Source organism: Malania oleifera, chromosome 2 (assembly GCF_029873635.1).
Source record: "Malania oleifera isolate guangnan ecotype guangnan chromosome 2, ASM2987363v1, whole genome shotgun sequence".
NCBI lineage: Eukaryota > Viridiplantae > Streptophyta > Magnoliopsida > Santalales > Ximeniaceae > Malania > Malania oleifera.
Genome location: NC_080418.1, coordinates 145,013,686 through 145,019,886, shown reverse-complemented (window position 1 = coordinate 145,019,886; position 6,201 = coordinate 145,013,686).

Genomic DNA, 6,201 nt, shown 5'->3' with positions numbered 1-6,201 from the left:
CAGAGAGGGAGATGGTTTGCGGATGGCAAACCATCAACGGTATTGTGTCAGGATTTCTTGACTTGTTCTTTTAAATTGAGAATTTACATGTCATGGTATTGCTTCATTTGATAATTGTCTTCCACTTGATAAGAATGGAATATTGAGCTAGTTTCTATCCCATTTACAGGATGGACTCCAGGGGAAAGGACATGGATGTCAGGGGAGATAACCATATGGACACATCTGGTGAGGACGATGTCGATGCTTCGGCGGTGCTGCGCAGTATAGTGCGGTAGGCTAGGAAGAAAACCCGGAGGGATTCCAAAGAGCAGGATCAACTAGCGGTTGACAGTGGCTCCACGTACCAGTAGTTCACTCGGACAAATCCACCGGTGTTTTTAGGAGGCTTGAACCAAATTGCAGTGGAGGGGATTGGGTTCAGGAGATGGAAGAGCTAGTGGGTGTGCTGGAATGCATCGAGGAGCAGAAGGTTCGGTTTGCCACCTTCAAACTAGTGGGGGAGGCAAAGAGGTGGTGGAGATCGACTAGGCTGGTGGAGGAACAACATCTAGGGTATGTATCTATTACCTGGAGCTATTTAAGGGAGATCTTCTTCGACAGATACTTCCCCGTTGCCACCCAGGAGGCGAAAGCTGAGGACTCTTACATCTGACCCAGGGGTCCATGTCTGTACAACAGTATGTGACCTGATTTATGGAACTATCCCGATTCGCACCACATATGGTCCCGAATGAGCCAAAGAAGGCTCGGATGTTTGAGAGAGGGCTGAGGTAAGGAATACGCCCGCAGGTGGCGGCGTTATTGGCTCAGATCTTTACTGAGCTGGTGGACAGAGCCAATGCGGTGGAGGCCAGTATTCAGGAGGGGCAAAGAGAGACAAATCAGAAGAAGAGGCCTTTGCCTCAGAGTTTTCAGTCTAGCACCAGCCAGAGCTCATGGAAGCGACCTGGTAGTTCATCGGGCCAGCAACAGGTGATGGGATCTCGACCCCTCAGGGAAATTCTCAGCGCTTTACCTGTCCTAAATGCCATAGGAAGTATGCGGGTGGTGCAGGGCTAGTTTTACGGGCTGCTACTGATGCGGTAGTGCGGGACATCAAGTGCAGGATTGTCGCATGTTTTGAACTACGTGCCTCCACAGTAGCAGTAAGGGGGAGGTAATCAGGCATCTAGAGGTGGTTGCCAAAGGAGCACTGTGCAGGCACGGGTGTACTCATTGACGCCGAGTGATGCAGAGAATTCCGGCAATGTGGTGATAGGTATGATTTCAGTTATATCACATAATGCCATCGTGTTATTTGACTCAAGTGCAACCCACTCGTTTGTATCTCAGGGATTTGCTAGAGTATGCGGAGTTGAGACTCAGTTGTTAGGGATTGAGTTAGGTGTGGTCATGCCGATAGGGTCAGTTATTGTATGCAGTAAGGTGGTTAGAGACCACCTAGTGGAGATTTAGGGGAGGAGGTTGTCTGCTAGTCTAATTGTTCTTGAGATGCAGGGATTTGATATTATTTTGGGGATGAATTGGCTAACATCCAACTATGCGAGCATAAATTGCCGAAAGAAGGAGGTAGTGTTTAGACCTCTTAGGGAGCAAGAGTTTAAATTCGTCGAGTCGTGTGTGCGCTCTGCACCACAGATCCTCTCAGCGATGCAGGTGAGAAGGTTACTCCTGGATGGCTGCCTGAGGTACATGCCGCGTGTGAAAGTGGTACCAAAGGAGGGACTGAAGCTGGAGGATATTCCAGTGATACGGGAGTTCCCGGATGTTTTTCCCAAGGACTTACCAGGATTGGCTCCAGATCGTGAGGTGGAGTTCGCTATTGAGTTAGCACCAGGGATGACACAAATCTCCAAGGCACCTTACAGAATGGCTCTAGTAGAACTAAAGGAGTTAAAGGAGCAACTATAGGAACTTCTTGATAAGAGGTTCATCAGACCGAGCGTATTACCCTGGGGAGCGCTGGTATTGTTCGTAAAGAAGAAAGATAGGTCGATAAGAATGTGCATGGACTATAGGGAGATTAACAAGGTGATATTGAAGAATAAATACCTATTACCTTATATTGACGACCTATTTGACCAACTACACGACACTCGAGTTTTCTCTAAGATTGATTTGCGATCCGAGTATCACCAGTTGAAGGTGAAGTCAGAGGATGTATTGAAGACAGCTTTTCGAACCCGGTATGACCATTATGAATTTTTGGTTATGCCGTTTGATTTGATGAATGTGCCTGCAACATTCATGGACCTGATGAATAGGTTGTTCCACGCGTACTTAGATCAGTTTGTGGCGGTGTTCATAGATGACATTTTGATTTATTCGAGAAGTTCGACAGAGCATGAGACTCACTTGAGGCTGGTACTTCAGGTACTCAAAAAGAAGAGATTATTTGCTAAATTCAAAAAATGCGAGTTCTGGTTGGAACAAGTTGCATTTTCAGGGCATGTAGTGTCCAGGGAGGGAATATTGGTGGACTTGAGCAAAGTGGAAGCTGTAGTTAATTGGGCGAGACTGAAAAACATACATGAAACTAGAAGTTTCTTAGGTTTGGCAGGGTACTATCGTCAATTCATCGAGGGCTTTTCTAGGCTGTCAGGTCCTTTGACATATCTTACGAGGAAAAATAGCAGATTTGAGTGGACTGAGGAGTGTGAACAGAGTTTTCAGGAGTTGAAGCAACGTTTAGTCATTGCTTTAGTATTGACCATTCCGTCAGGGGATGATCACTATGTGATTTACAGTGATACATCCCAGAAGGGACTTGGGTGTGTCTTGCGCCTCAACTTAAAATACCCTTTGTGCTCGGCTCGCCTCGCGCCTCTAATTACTACGATGTCACCTATATTTTAAGCATTTCGTATAGCTTTATTGATTTAATTTAGTTTTTTCAATTTTTTTTAAAACATAAGACTTAAATTGAACGAAAGAACTCATTTTTTTTTTTTAATTTTTGAGCTGAACCGAACCAATAAATATAAAAATAAAATAAAATAATTGACTAGTATTAATTTGACTTAGTGTAGTTCTGTCAGCTTCACCGATTTCAATCCATTTTGTTATATCCCCCATTGTTAGACTCATAACTAATTATTAGCTAGTTATAATGAAAAAAAAATTTTGTTGAAAATAATTTAAGTAAGTCTTACAAATTTATATTTTACAAAATATTCTTGAACTTTATTGAAAAGTTCATACCAATAGTAAAAAATTATTCAAATTTAGAAAGGTTTGATTTCAGTTAATAAATTTTTCTAAAGTTGTGTCTGGAACAATTACATGTGAAAGCATACATAAAAAATATGTACATAAATCTAAAATAAATTGATTGTATATAATTTGTTATGATATTAATCGCAGTTTTATTATTATTGCTTCAGTGGCACCACCACTCTCTATCATATAAAGCCACTATTTAAAAAACGTTTTACTTTGATATCAAAATTGTGACATAAATAGATGTCACTAAAAGTGGTTTTACAATAACATGGAGTGTTGATAATGACTAAATTCAAACTTTTTATAACCATATATAATACTTGATTTAATAATCTATATTAAAACTAATTAAAATTGAATTAATATTTTTTGTAATTAATAATAATTGAATTAATCTGAATAAAATATATAAATAATTATTTTTTTGAAATTTTTACATAAATAAAATAATTAATAATTTAAAACCTCCTCATAAATTTGTAATTTATTTATTTTTTACTTCTAATAATTATGAAACAACATGTAAAAAAACAGTTATTAAATATTTTATTTTTAAAACCCAGCATCCACCACAATTATCAATGTTTTCACAACTATTAGGACCCCTTTACTCTCTTTAGTCATATTTTAATTTATAAAAATTTAAAAATTTTAATTTAAAAAAAAACTCACGAAAGGAATATTTATACATTTTTATTATGGATAGGCTCTGAAAATGAGTTTATTCGACTTTATACATAAAAATCGATGCAATTATATTTTAATCTAAACTATAACTTTTAAACTTGTCCATAACCTAGAGTCTATAGTAGCACGCGTGTACATATTAGTCATTTTTCTTACATGCATTGTACATGAATCACTCAGAGTGAATAATACATTTATTATAATTATAAGTGTAAACTAATTTGAATTATATGTTTATTTAAATCTCAACATGTGTGTGTGAAATATATTTATTATGAATATTTACGCGAATTCTTGTCGTAACACATAAATAATTGGTTCATATAAGTTACAAGTTTTGTCATGGTGCTATTTATGACAGTTCAAAGGAAAATTAGTTTCATGTACAATTATTTTTAGAATTTTATACACTAATTTCATATAAAGTGATCTTTGCTCTAAAATAAATAATGGGAAAAGCAATGATAATTGCTAGAAACAAAATGTCACGCCCCGAACCCCGAGATGGGACCCGGAGGTGATAATGTAACCTAACCTGTCCCTGTATCATACAATTCATCATAGATACAGTATAAAGGATGAGGGTCCGACCCCGTGGGGTTTCCAGGTACCCTAAACATATCCAATCACAATCATGTACGCAACGGAAAAAGTATTTCTATATCAACATATGCAGTACCATATCAGAGTTTATATATGAGCCAAACACAACTCTATCAAAACGTACAACAGGTGCCCAAATACAACCCAAAATGGCAACCCAACAAAACTACAGTCTTAGCACTTACCTAAGCGCTAATGCAGTACACCGACCACTACGCTCCCTACGCCAGGACGCTAGTTCCGATTACTTGAAGGACCTGTAAAAATGTACGTACAGTAGGGGTGAGACACCTTTTAGTGAGGAAGAACACATGTTATATCCGTGTATGACATTTGAGTGTTATCATGACACAACATACATGCAGTTGAATGGAATCCAGTACTAATTCACACAGTGCGTTCATGCACATATACGGTGGCCATTTATACGCAGCCCCGTCACAATACACACACATGATCAGTAACCCCGTGTCGTCACACCCATCAGCCCAAAGCCAGTCCACGACAATCCAGCGTTGGCTTGTAGCCATCCGCGAAGCATGGCGCCACCGGCACATGGCTAGTCCTCGACTCCCATGACATCGTACCGGCGCCAACTGGTGGATCCACACCCTTCGGCGTGATCTGCTGGAATGGCTCACGCCTTCGGATATAGAGCCGGTCACTCTTGCCTACGTGGCAAGCGATAAACACATGCCCTCGAATATAGAGCCGGTCACTTTCAATGCCTGGACTCACTTTGGAATCGCGGTCCCATCAGCAATTCAGTACATCCCACACACATGCATGCTCATATAACCAAACAAACCACACTTATTTGATAATCTAAATCATGGTTTTCCAAACAAATATAATTTAAACAAAGTCAAGGCACGACCATCTCAATCACGCAGTATAAATCACACATATACTCGGTTTTCAACAAAACCCGAGATTCAGCCCGTCACCCCCTTTTTTCCAAAACTATAATAATGAAAAATCCATAGTTTTCCCATTAGATCCCCCCAAATGAGTAGCCAAAACACACACAGGACCGTGGGCAACAGTTCCACCAAGTTCGATTTCAAAAATAACCAATATAACACAGTTTCTCCTTACCTTAACCCCGAATCACAAAACCCGAACTCCAAGGCTCCTAAATAGCGAACTGAATTCCAAAACCTACAAATCACAGTACAGAAAATACTCACAAGACTAATACCTATAAAACTATCAGATCAGAATTGAAAACCGAGCCTTACCTCGATTTTTCGCCAAAACTTGAAAACCTCCAAAACGAGATTCCAATCCATAGAAGTTGTAAAGAATCCTTTCACGATCCTCGTGGTAGCTTCCATTTTCCGATTCCGTTAACAATCGGTGAAGAATTCTAGAGAGAAGGAGTAGGGAGAGGTTTAGAGAGAGAGAGAGAGAGAGATAAAAATCTAAGTTTGCTTAACTTGGAGGAAATGAGAATTTCCTTTATAGCCCTTTGACCTAGGCAATTTCCAATTTGGCCCCTCTCTTAATATTTAAACCCATTTTTCATATTTCGGGTTCTTACATAAAACATTAGGAGAAGTGGGCCCCACCAAAGGCACCATGTGCAGGGCATATGGAAAACAATTGAGTTGCCTCCCCACATGCAAGGCATGTGGTAAAGCCGACCTGGCCTGAGCTATCTCGTCATGTCTAGGACACGTGGAC